The sequence below is a fragment of the Lutra lutra genome, chromosome 15, assembly GCF_902655055.1.
Source record: "Lutra lutra chromosome 15, mLutLut1.2, whole genome shotgun sequence".
NCBI lineage: Eukaryota > Metazoa > Chordata > Mammalia > Carnivora > Mustelidae > Lutra > Lutra lutra.
Window position 1 is genome coordinate 642,529 of NC_062292.1, and position 13,301 is coordinate 655,829.

Here is a 13,301-nt window from a genome sequence, read left to right on the forward strand (position 1 = left end):
GGAAAGAGCATGAGGTGAGGGGGAGGGGCAGAGGGAGAAGGAGAAGCAGGCTCCCCGCTAAGCAGGGAGCCCCGACTCTGGGCTCAGTCCCAGGACTCTGGGATCATGACCTGAGCTGAGTGAAGGCAGACAGGTAACCGGCTGAGCCACCCAGACACCCCCAGAGAATATATCCTAAATGATTTTAACCCTTTAACATTTATCAGGACTTGTTTTATGCCCTGCGTATCGTCTGTCTTGGTGGATGTCGCATGTATGTTTGAAAGGAATGTGTGTTCAGCAGTTGAGTGGAATGTTCTAGAAATGCCACGTTGGTCGAGGTGTTGTTCAGGCTCTAACCATACTGAGGTGGTACGTACTTCTGTCAGTCACGGAGAGAGGCCGTGAATCATGAAGTGGATTTCACTCTTTTCTATTCAGCTAGTCTTAAAAATTCTATTTTAAACATAAAAAAAAATAAAATATGCAACACGAAAACGTGTGGCTCGGTGAATTATTTCAAAGTGTCGGTGTCACCGCTGTCCGGGTCAAGAAGTAGCGTGTCGCCAGCGTCGCCGCGTCCCCTCGCGCTCCCGCGTCTCACTTCCGTGTCGCTCCTCCCGGCGTGGGGCGCCGCCGCCTCCTGCTGCTCAGCGGGGATTTCCTCGCGCGCGGGCATGAGGCTGCGCGGCGTCGTGGCTTCACCTCCGCACGCCGCCGAATGGCCGCCGCGGCAAGTTCCGTCGGCCTCCGGCCTCTCGCAGGCGTCGGGACACGGAAGGTAAAAATCCTGTTTTCCTTGGGACCAGAACCTCCGGGGTTTCCTCTCGGCGCCCCCCGCAGCGCTCGCCGCGTCCTCCCTGCGCGGCCCTGGGGCCCTGTTTGTTGTCAACCCACAGGGACGTGCGACGGGCAGCGTTTGTCTGCCACGTGCTCCGCTTAGCGCCGCGTCCCCGGGGCCATTCGTGTTGTCGCAGACGGCGCGACGGTCGCTCCGGGGCTGAGTGGAGTCCCTGGGGTCAGCGTCCCCTGTTTCCTGTCTGTCCACCCGTCCACGGACACTCCCGTTGTTGCCCGCTCGGCTGTTGTGGATACGGCCGTGGCGGGGCTTCTGGGCGGCTGCCTGCGGCTCAGGTAGGGTCGCGGGGTCGAGCCCCGCATCGGGCTCCCTGCTCGGCGGGGGGCCCGCTCCTCCGCCCGCCTCCGCCTCCTCCCCCCGCCGCCGCCTCCCCCCGCCGCCGCCTCCGCCCGCCCCCGCCCGCCCCACCCGCCTCCGCCCGCCTCCGCCCGCCTCCGCCCGCCGCCTCCTCCTCCCCCCCGCCTCCGCCCGCCGCCTCCTCCTCCCCCCCGCCTCCGCCCGCCGCCTCCTCCTCCCCCCCGCCTCCGCCCGCCTCCGCCCGCCTCCGCCCGCCTCGGCCTGCCGGTGCGCGCGCTCGCCGACACAGACGCGCTCACGTGATGATAAAGTCTGTGCGTGACGTCCCGCGCAGACACGTCCCCCTCCGCCGCCTGCTCTGGCTGCCGTGTCGAGGGGAGGCGGCGGAGCTGGGCCTCCGGTTCCTGCTCACCGTCTTCCAAGCAACGCTTCCAGGCGTGAGGCGGCCGCGCGTTCCCGGCTGCGGACGGAGTTTCCGCTGCGGCTCGTTCTCGGGGTGTTTTCGACGCGGCGGGGCGTCGAGTCCCGTCAGGTGCCTTTTCTGCACCAGTTGTGACGACCGCGTGTTTCCCTCCTTGCCGTGAGCCGGTGTCGCACGGGGGTTTCCTCGGTCGAACCGTCCTGAGCTCAAGAATAATCGCGCTCGGCGCCCAGTCCCTTTCAGGCGCTGCTGGATTCAGTCCGTTCGCACTTGCGGGGTTTTCGCGCTGCCGTGCCTGAGGGATCCTGGCCGGTAGCTTCCTCTCGGGCTGTCTCTGGCCTGACAGAACGAATGAGGAAGCCTTCCCTTCTCTTCAAGCTTTTGGGAAAATTTCCAAGAATTAGTTCTTTAACTGTTTCATAGAACTCACCAGTGAAGTCACTAGGTCCAGGACTTGCTTTGGCAAGAGATTTTTTTCTTTTTTTAAGGATTTATGTATTTTAGGGAGAGGAAGAGCGAGAGAAGGGGCAGAGGAAGAGGGTGAAGGAGAGAAGCGGGCTCCCCGCTGAGTCGGGAGCCTAATGCAGGGCTCGACCTCGCGGCCCTGAGATGGAGACCTGAGCCGAGATGGAGTCGGGCTGCCGGAGCCCCCCAGGCCCCCGCGGCAGGAGGTTCGCGAGTGCCGATTCTGTCGTACTAGTTTTAGTTCCACTCTTATTTTTTATTTCTTCATGATTTAGTTTTAGTACGTTGTGTGTTTTTAGAAATTTGTCTACTTCAACTATTTTATCCTATTTTTTGGTATATAACCGTGCACAGTATGCTCAGAATCCTTTTTATTTCTGTGGCATTGATAGTAATGCCCCCCATTTTGATTTCTGCTCATAGTAATTTAGATCTTCTGTCTTTTTTCTTATTTCAGCTGGTGAAAGGTTTGTCAGTTTTTTTGATCATTTCAAAGAACCAGCTTTTTGTTTTATTGATTGTTTTTCTTTTAATTATCTCTGTTCTAATCTTTATTTCCTAACTTTTCCTAGCTTGGGGTTTAGGTTGTTCTTTTTCTAGTTCTTTAAGTTGTAAAGTTAGGTTGTTGATTTGAGATCTTGTTTTTTAATATTTATTTGTCAGAGAGAGAGCGCGCACATACAAGCAGGCAGAGCGACGGGCACAGCGGAGAGAGAAGCAGGCTCCCCGCAGAGCAAGAAACCCAACTTGGGACTCGATCCCAGGATCCCGGGATCATGACCTGAGCCGAAGGCAGTGGCTTAACTGACTGAGCCACCCAGGCATCCTGAGATCTTGTGTTTTTGTTGTTGTTGTTGTTGTTGTTGTTGTTGTTAACTTTCTATTTATTTATTTGACAGACAGAGATCACAAGTAGGCAGAGAGGCAGGCAGAGAGAGGGGGGGAAGCAGGCTCCCTGCGATCAGAGAGGACCCTGAGATCATGACCCGAGCCAAAGGCAGAGTCTTAACCCACTGAGCCACCCAGGCGCCCCTGAGATCTTGTTTTATAATGTGAACATTTATAGCTATAAATTTCCCCCTTGGCACTGCTTTTGCTGCATCCCATGAATTTTGGTATATTGTGTTTTGTTTTCATTCATCTCTAAGTATTTTCTAATTATCTTTAGGATTTATTCTTTGATCCATTGGCTGTTTAAAGGTGTGTTGTTTCTTTTTCACAATTTTGTGAGTTTTCCAGTTTTCCTTCCTTCCTTTTGTTTTTTGTTTTTAAAGATTTTATTTATTTGAGAGAGAGACAGAGTGAGAGGAGAGAGAGAGGGAGAGAACACAAGCAGGGTGAATGGCAGAGGGAGGACCAAAGTCCATGCAGAGCAGGGAGCCCGATGTGGGGCTTAGTCCTGGGGCTCCAGGATCATGACCTGAGCCGAAGACAGACACTTGACTACTGAGCCACCCAGGTGCCTCCATTTTTCTTTATGTTTTGATTTCTAGTTTCATTCCATTGTGGTGAGAGAAGATACTTTGTATGTTATCTATGTCTTAAAATCTATTGAGACTTAATTCGTGGCCTAACATGTCTTCTGTCCTGGAAAATGTCCCATGTTTACTTGAGAAGAACGTTTATGCTGTTGTTTTGGGTAGACTGTTATGTATTTGTCTGTTAGATTGAGTTGTGCTATGTTCTTTATGTCCTTGTTTTCCTAATTTCCATTTGGTTGTTCCAGCCATTATTCCAAGTGGGCCGTTGGTATCTCCAACAATTATTGTAGAACTCTCATCAATTCTGTCAGTTTTTGTGTCCTGTGTTTTGATGGTCTGTCTTTGGGTGTGTAAATGTTTATAATTGTTAAATATTCTTGCCATATGGAACCTTTTATTTATAGTGTTCTTTTCACCTCTTGTAAAATTTTTTGACTTATATCCTATTTTCCTGTTATGAGAATAGCTACTCCCACTCGTTTTTGGTTACTGTTTGCTTGGAGTATCTTTTTCCATTCATTCATTTGCAACCTGTTGTTGTGTCTGGATCTTAAAGGAGTGTCTTGTAGGCAGCATAGAGTTGGGTCCTGTATTTTTTGTCCATATTGCCAGTCTCTGTCCTTTGGTCAGTGCACGTGCATGAAAAGTAATTTCTGATCAGAGAGAGTTCTGTTACTGTGTTACTTCTTTCCATAGGCCCAGTAGCTTTTTTTGCCCCTGATTTCTTGCATTCCTGTTTTCTTTTGTGTTCCATTGATTTTTTGTAGTGAAATGTTTAAATTCCTTTTTAATTTCCTTCTGTGTGTATTCTGTAGTGATTTCTTTGTGGTTACCATGGGGATTATACTTAGCATCCTAAAGTTGTCACACTGTAATTTGAATGTATAGCAGCTTAATTTCAATAAGACCCTAAAACTACTATTTTATAGCTGTGTACCCACCTCTTCTGGTTATTGATGTCACAGAATCACACCTCTGTATACATTGTGTGCCCCCAAACATAAACAAAAATTCTTTTAAATGCATTAGTCTCCTGAATTAAGTAGAAAATAGGATTTGGAGTTACAAACCAAGGTTACAGTAATCCTAGTTTTCACGGAAATCCTTTTTTTACTTTATTTTTTTAAATTTTTAAAAAATTTTAAAAAGATTTTATTTATTTATTTGACAGAGAAAGATCACAAGTAGACAGAGAAGCAGGCAGAGAGAGAGGAGGAAGCAGGCTCCCCGCCGAGCAGAGAGCCCGATGCGGGGCTCGATCCCAGGACCCTGGGATCATGACCTGAGCCGAAGGCAGAGGCTTTAACCCACTGAGCCACCCAGGTGCCCCCCTTTTTTTACTTTAAATGTGTTGGAGTTTATTGGTCTCTAAAGTCACATAGAAAACAAGAATACAGTTACATACCATTCTTAAAACAAAATTCACTTTCATAATTGCTCCTGGGTTTTCATATGTCAAGATGTCATTTCTCCATGTGGTTTCAAGGTATTGGCTAGTGGGCTTTTGCTTCCCCTCACAGAGCTCCCATGGGCATTCTTGCTGGGCAGGACTAGTGGTCATGAACCCCTTAGCTGTTGTTTTTCTGTGAACATCTTGATTTCTCTCTCCCTTTCGAAGGGCAGTTTTGTTGGCTATAGAATTCTTAGTAGTTGACAGTTTTTTTCTTTTAGCACTTCGAATATATTGGCTTCCTGTCTTCCAGCCGCCAAAGTTTCTGATGAGAAATCTGCAGATACTTTTACTGAGTTTCCCTTGTATGTGATGATTCACTTTTCTCTTGCTGCTTTCAAGATTCACTTCTTTGTCCTTTGAAAGTCTGATTATAATGTGTCTTGGTGTGGGTCTCAGAGTTCATTTATCTTGGAGTTTGTTGAGCTTCTTGGATGTTTCTATTCATATCTGCTCATCAGACTGGGGAAGTTTTCTTTCCGCCCCTTTCTCTTTCTGGGGACACGCACAGTACATATGTTAGTCGAATTGTTGGTATCCAAGTTGTCCCTTAGGCTCTCTTCACTTTTCTTCAATCTTTTCTGTTTCTCAGTCCTGATAATTTTTATGGTTCTACCTTCAAGTTTACTAATTCTTCCTTTTGCCTGCTCAAATCTGCCTTTGAATCTCTTCAGTGAATTTTTCACTTCCATATTGTACTTTCCAGTGCCAGGATTGATTGATTGATTGATTGATTGATTGATTGATTTTTTAGGCTTTCTATCTCTTTATTGATATTTCCATTTTGTTCACACATTTTCTTGACTTTCTCCACATCTTCTTTTGATTCTTTAAGACTTTTCTTTTTTTAAGATTCTATTTATTTGACACAGAGAGATCACAAGTAGGCAGAGCAGCAGGCGGGAGTGGTGTGGAGGGTGGGAGCAGGCTCCCTGCTGAGCAGAGAGCCCAACACAGGGCTTGATCCCAGGACCCTGAGATCATGACCAGAGCCAAAAGTAGACGTTTAACCCACTGAGCCACTCAGGCGCCCTGATTCTTCAAGACTCTTTAGGACAGTTGTTTTAAAGTCTTTGTCTAATCTACTTGTCATTAAGTTTTTTTCAGGGACAGATGCTTTTGAATTCTTCCCTTTGAATTTGCCATACTTTATGTTCTTTGTATGACTTGTGAATTTTTTTTTTTTGTTTTTTTGTTTTTGGTGGAACACTGGACATTTGAATATAGTAATGTGATAACTCTGGGAATCAGGTTTTCTCTCTTCTCCAGGGCTTGCTGTTTTTGTTGTTGTTGTTGTCTGTTTGTTTGTAAGCAGGCTCCACGGCCAGCATAGAACCCAAAGGGGCTCAAACCCACAACCCTGAGATCAAGACCTGAATGTTCAGCTGGTACCACCCAGGCATCCCTTGCTTTTTGTTTGTTTTGATTGTTGTAGACAGTCTTGGCGCCAAGGAGAAGCCTGAGGTGTAGTCTTTTCTGAGCCTTTTCTTGGACATGAACTTCCTATTTTTCCCAGTATATGTCTTGTTTTTGATTGTCTTAGTCGTTAACGTACAGGTCCCAAAGGGGAAAAGAAAAGAATGAAGGTGGGTGGGGAGAGGGTACTGGCCCTCTAAATCTCCTGGAAATGACTTTAGCTGGAGGGGGTGGGGCTTCAGTAAGTGGGGGGTGTGCAGCGGCAGTGGCTGCTTACCTCTCTGTGTGCACCTCTGTGAGCGGAAGCAGCAGTCAGCCACCAGAGCACAGATCTCCAGTATTTAGAGATCAGGGTCCTTTCTACACTCGCTTTCACAAGCTGTATGTAGCTGCCCCAGGAACCCGTGCACGGCTGCCTGTCAGGAGCCTAGGGGTGGGAGGTGGGTGGTGGTCTGTGATGAGAGCTGAAATTCGCTGAAATGAACTGCAGTTTACTGTGCAAACCTTCCCTTGGAAGGTGCAAGCCTTCAACAGATTCCAGGATTCCAAAATAGTTAAATTGGATTCTGCCAGTACGATTGTTATCTAAGTGGGAAGACAGATTTCTGGTTCTTCCTAGTGTGCCAGCTTTCCAGAATCATTCTCAGTGGTCTGTTGTCCTTTTACTTTCATCGTTTCTGTTAAGAAGTCTGTTTTATGAAAATTGGTGCGTCTTTGAAGGCAGTCTGCCTTTTTCCATCTCTGTGCTTAGTTTTCAGTATTTCACTGTGATGTACTGGGGTGCCACTGTCTACTTAGGGTCTTAAGATGGGCTTCTTGAACCTTTAGCACAATGTCTTTCATTAGTTTTGGAGCGGTCTTAGCCTTTATGCCTTCAGCTACTGCTTCATTGTTTCGCTTCTCCTTCTGGGACTCTGACTTGGTCTTTCCGTCCCTCTTCTCCATGTGCTTCAGTTCTTCTGTTTCCTCACACCTCGTTGTCGGTACCCCGCTTCTTCTAGTCAATGTGGTCTGCAGCTATGACCAGTAGCTTATTGAACCTATCCATACTGAGTTCTTATTTTCAGTTGTATTTTTAGTTCTAGACTTTCCATTTAGTTCTTTTAAGAATAGTTTTCAGTTTCCTGTGGAAAAATCCCTACAATTTTTTTTACCTCCCTGATAGTGGTCAGCATGTATGGGTCAAATCTATTATCTGAAGCCCTTATAGTTCTGTTTCTAGTGTCCTTTGGTTTTTCTGGTGTTCTTTCCTACTGTCTTTCACCTTATTTGCCTCTTTTTATTATAGGCATTGGTGTTGCATTTGCAGAATGCTTAGTTGAAATAATTTGAAGTCTGGAATCTTCCAGAGAGAATTTATACCCGGGGCATGGCTCTTCAAGGCCAGACCCAGAGATCCGTTGTTTGACCTCTTTGCACGCTAGGCTCCCTGCCCCCCAGACTCAGGAGGCCTTCAAAATGCTTGTGAGATTGTTAGCCTCCCCTTTTGAATCAGCAAAAATCTTCGCAGGAAAAGCACTGCAAACACCCAGATCACTTCCCGAGCCTCTGTCTTCCTCTGTGTCCTGACCTTGTAGTTCTTTGCCATCTTGTTGGCACTCTGATGACTTCAAGGAGATGATTATATTTTGTTCAGATTACGTATTTGTCCTCAGCACGAGGACTTGTTCCAGATTCTTTAGTTTGCCATTAATGGAAACAAAAATACTGTCCTCTTAGCTTTTGAGATTCTGTCATCGCCTCAAATGACCTTTTATGTTTCTTTATAATTCTTAAGCTTTTGACTAGTTGACTAATAAGCGTAATGACCATTTTGGTTCTCTTCCTGGCTGTTTTGTGTGTGTGTGTAGTTTTTTTGCTCAGATCTTATATTTTTTCCTTTATATGCTATCTTCTTTCAAGTTCTATCAAAGCAGATGCAAAAGAAAACAAAAAAATAGTCAAGTATTGTGAATACGTTTGTGCAGGCAGGGTGAAATTTGATTTCATTCTTCCTACTTTCCTCATAACTGGAGTAGTTTGCTAGGCTGCCTTAGAATTTTTGTGCTTCAGAATTTAGTTTTAGAAGATAACATTACATTTAATTTAGGTAGAATGCTTCACTCGTACATAAAACCTGTTCGTTTGGTTCCTCATTTATCTGCATGTATTTTTTTTATTATAAAAGACATTTCTCATCAGATTTAGATATAGATACATAGTGGGTAATTGAAAGTCTCTTTTTTGGGGCATCTGGGTGATGCAATCCGTTAAGCACCAGACTCTTGGTTTTGGTTCAGGTCCTGATCTCAGGGTGGTGAGATCAAGTCTCATATTGAGCTCCGTACTTAGCGTGAAGTCTTAGACTCTCTCTCCCTGCCCCTCCTCCCTTTATTTATTAGATAAATAAAGATTCTTTTATTAGAGAGCACAAGCAGGGGGATGGTCAGAGGGGGAGAGGTGAGCAGATTCCCTGCTGAGCGGAAGCCCATGAGAGGCTTAATTTCATGACCCTGAGAACATGACCTGAGCTGAGATCAAGAGTCAGATGCTTAACCACCCAGGTGCACCACCCCCCCACTCAGCAAAGTCTCTTTTGTAAAACTTTATTTAAATTAATTAATTAATTAATTAATTTCAGTTGAAGTGTAGCTGACACAATGTTACTTTCAGGCATAGAATAGATTTGACATTTACATTAGGAAATGTTTACATGGTAAAGAGAATTACCATTTTTCACCATACAAAGTTATTAATGACATATGGACTATGTTGCCTGTGCTGTACTCTTCATCCCTGTGATTTACTTGTTCTATAACTAGAAGTTTGTACCTCTTAATCTCCTTTACCCATTTTGCCCATCCCCCCCCAACTCCCAAAAATCTTTCAACTTTTTTTTTTTTTTAAGATTTTATTTCTTTATTTGACACAGAGGTGGGGGGAGAGGGGGTGGGAAGCACAAGCAGGGGGAGTGGTGGGCAGAGGGAGAGGGAGAAGGCGGCTTCCCGCTGAGCAGAGAGCCCGATGTGGGGCTCGATCCCAGGACCCTGAGATCATGACCTGAGCCGAAGGCAGACGCTTAACCCACTGAGCCACCCGGGCGCCCCTCAGTTTACTTTCTTCTGAACTGTGGGCTAGAACTTGCTTCTGTTTTCTGGAGTCATGTTCATCCTTCCTCTAACTCACGAGGAAGGAGGAAATGTTAGCTTCTATTTAGAAAGTCAGAGAGCTTGATTTAAGGTAGATAACACAATCAGTCAACCAACGGACAATATATATAAAAAAAAAATCGCTAACAAGTTTGTATATAGAAATGTTTTTGGACCAGGGGCACCAGTCAGGGAGGAGAAGAAGCGAGGCTTCCTCTGGAGTCTAAAGGGCAGGTAGGAAGGAACTGGGCAAAAAGGAGAGATGCAGGAAGATGAAACCAGATACACAAGGCCCACAGGGCCAGAGAGTTTGACAGGGAGGAGACCAGCGAAGGAAGGTGGGCAGGGAGGTAGGGGCGGGACCAGACACTGTGCTGGTAATTTGTTACCAGTTGAGGGGATTAAATAAGAAAGAAGGGAGCATGTCAAGTAGTGAGGCCCCCTGACAACCGAAGCTGAAATGGACTCTGTCAGTATTTTCATAGACATTGCTCAAGAGGAAGTACGAGGTGGAATTGGGAAATTTATAGATTGTGCAAAGTTCACCCGAAAGTAAAAATTCTGCAGCTGATATGAAAGTGCAGGAAAACCCAAGCAATTCTTTTGGGCAGAAAAGCGGCAGTTGGGGCGCCTGGGTGGCTCAGTTGGTTGAGCGACTGCCTTGGGCTCAGGTCATGACCCCGGACTTCCAGGATCGAGTCCCGCCTCGGGCTCCCAGCTCCTTGGGGAGTCTGCTTCTCCCTCTGACCTTCTCCTCGCTCATGCTCTCTCTCACTCATTCTCTCTCAAATAAATAAAATCTTAAAAAAAAAAAAGCGGCTGTTGGAGAAGCACTCAGCGAAAAGCGGCTCAAACTGTGCGCAGGTGGCAGCTTGGTGCGGACTTTGGACCTTCCTGTGGGTGTGGTGGGAAGGCGTTGCCCGCGGAGCAGAAGGGCCTTGCGGGGCAGTTTTGAACCAAGACCCTGGGAATAATTACGCGGGCGCACCCCGAGAAGTCTGCGCAGAGCCGGAAATTGTTCACAGATCCCCAGGGTTTGCGAACAGGATCGGGAAAGAAACGTTTGCGGTCTTCGTGACAGGAATGCAGCTGGCTGGCAGGCTGTATGGGGACACTGGGCCTGGAGAGGACGGGAGCCCTGTAAGAAAGCAGACAGGCTGGCGCCCCAGATTCTTAATCCGAGAATTGGAGCTGCTCCTCGAGAACCAAAGGAGGCCGTTTTAGACTCATTTTAGATTCGAGTTACTGCTGTTCAGTGGGGCAATGACGTGGCCTTGTGACTCAGAGATCGTGCGGGGAGGTCCACGCCACCACTCACTCGTTGGAGATAGAAAACGCCCCTGATTTGTCCACTTGTGCAGTACAGTCCCTGCATTGTGACCTGAGTGGGCTTTTTGAAGTGCATCACTTTTAGGATGAGGCAGCGTCTCCAACCCTGACCCAGCAGACCATCATGCTCTCTGGACCGGTGGGCCTTGCGTATGCGATTTCATCTAACCCTAACCCTTTTCACCCAGTTCCTTCAGATTTTGTAGGCCTCACTTCCTCTGGGAGGCCCTCCCTCACCTCCCTGACTGGTGTCCCGGTCCTTAGCCGACTCCATTCCACGAGGGTGTGGGCCGCATCTGTCCCTGCCAGCCGCTCTACCCCCGGCCCCTTGCACAGCGCCTGGAGGAGAACATGCCCTTGAGAAGTACCCGCTGAATGAATGGAAGCATAAACAGGGAAAGGAGGTCACAAGCAGGCCGGCAGACTGAGTCAGACGCATTCTGTTTATCCACCGCAGGACATTCCGAATGTCTTCTGACACCTTTGGCTGGACACGAGTCTTTCCACTTCCCCTGTCTCTGGCGTGCCCAGCCTTCACTCGTCCGTCTGTGTGTCCGTGCCCCCGATTTAGCTGCGGGAGAGGTGGTGGATGTGTGGTGGGTAGCTGTGTCTGGAGGGAAAGATCTGTCAGCTGTGTCCACACGGAGGACACTCCCGTTCCTGTCCCTGTGCTGTTCCTTCTTACCATCGTCAGAGACTGAAGTGAGGATTTGGAACAATATTCTCATAGACCCCTAGAAACTCAGAGCAGAATTCATTTTGGGGGACCGTTGTGATGAAAAAGTGCAGCTGTTGGGGGACCTGAGAAATAGTGTGTTACCAGCGGCTTTGTGAGATCCAGCCTTTGAGACAGGAAGGGATGGACTGTGGCCTTGGAGGGTATCTTAACAGGCTCTGGTGTCATCGTATTGGAACTGACCCCAGACACTAATGAAAGAGTAATCCTCCCTAAATCCCCCCAAAGCTAGTAATCCCCAGGGCTGCATGCTGATGATTAAAACAGAAAGGTAGAGCAGCTGTCTCTTTGTTCAGTTTAATTATGACCGATACCTGGGTGCGTGTTAATTTCCCGGGGCCCCCGGAGGCGGGTGGAGGCAGGTGTTAGGTTTCTGCGGCTGCGGGCGCCGGGTGTGCAGACCTGGATTCTGCGGCTGCGCTCGGGGCTCCGGCGCGGTTTGTCCGGCTTTCAGTTCCTGCCCTTTAAGTCCAGGACCTGGGCCGCTGTGTGCCTGGGGACGCAGAAGTGCTATCAGGTGTCATTTAGACCAAACACGGTCATTAATAAGGCCCCCCCTTGCCTGGCAGGCGGGCAGCTGCTGGGCCCGGGAGATAGGACTTTATTGAGTCATCAGGCAGGAGAGGAACATCTTGCCCTTTTGAGCCCTTCAGCAGCGTTCAAGGCCAGAGGTCCCGGAACCAGGCATCTGCTTTGCCCAGCTCCCAGTTCCGAACATTCAGGTGGTGTCCAAGGCTGTGTTCAGAGCCAGGCTGTGCTGACCCTTCTTGGAAGTGAAAGCCGCATTCGTAGGGAACATGGAGCCCGCTCCTCCCAGCTCTCCTCTGCGATCTGTCCTGGAGGACGGTCCTGCCCCCTGCCTGGCCCCAGCCGGCCGCTTGAGCGTGACCCATGCACGTGCCTTCTCCTTTGACCGCCATACTAAGGGCAGCAGCTTCCATGGACCCTGCTTTCTCAGGAGGGCTCACCCCTGCAGAGTCCTTTTCCCTGTTGCCCCTTCTACCCTCGCCCACCTCCTCCAGGGCTCCCCTGCCTGCCTGCTTTCCCACCCAGCTGCTACACCGCCTAAAGCACTCGCCCCAAAATGCTGCTGTCCGCGTGTCTACCCGCCTGAAATCACCCTGCGACTCCTCACGGGGCGTGGCGGGCTTTGCTGACTCCGGGTCATCTCACCTCCTTGGGGAGGTTCAAGTTTTACCTTCACTATTGCCTTATTAACATTTTAATTTAAGCTACATCTCTTTTCTGGTTTTACTTTTTACTTGTCCTAAGAAATATCCTCATAGGCGTGGGTTTCCCATGCTGGTCACATTTCTCTGTCATAATAACCAGGGTGAGTCCACACCCACAATCGTTCACTCACGGAAACCGCACATCCGAGCCCGCTGTCATTTCCCGAGTGGTCCGATGTTCCATGGGCTGAACCGTGATGTTATTGAAACGCTCCGTGTTTTTATTCCTCTGACCTCGTCGGATAGTCTGCTCCTGGAGTATCGTCCATCTGTGCCCAAGACAAGCAGCTCTTCTTTCAAAACCCAGCCGAAGTGGCCCCTGTTCTGTGAGGGAGTCCCTGGCTCTCCCTTTCCTCCTCCCCCCGCCCCTCCTCCTCCTCCTCCTCCTCCTCCTGGGGGGACTCCCTGCCAGACCCCTGCCAGACCAGCCCTGCAGGTAACTTGTCCGTCTCCTGCGGTCCGAGCCTCTGGAGGTCAGACGTGGTGCCGGGCACACAGCCCACACCAA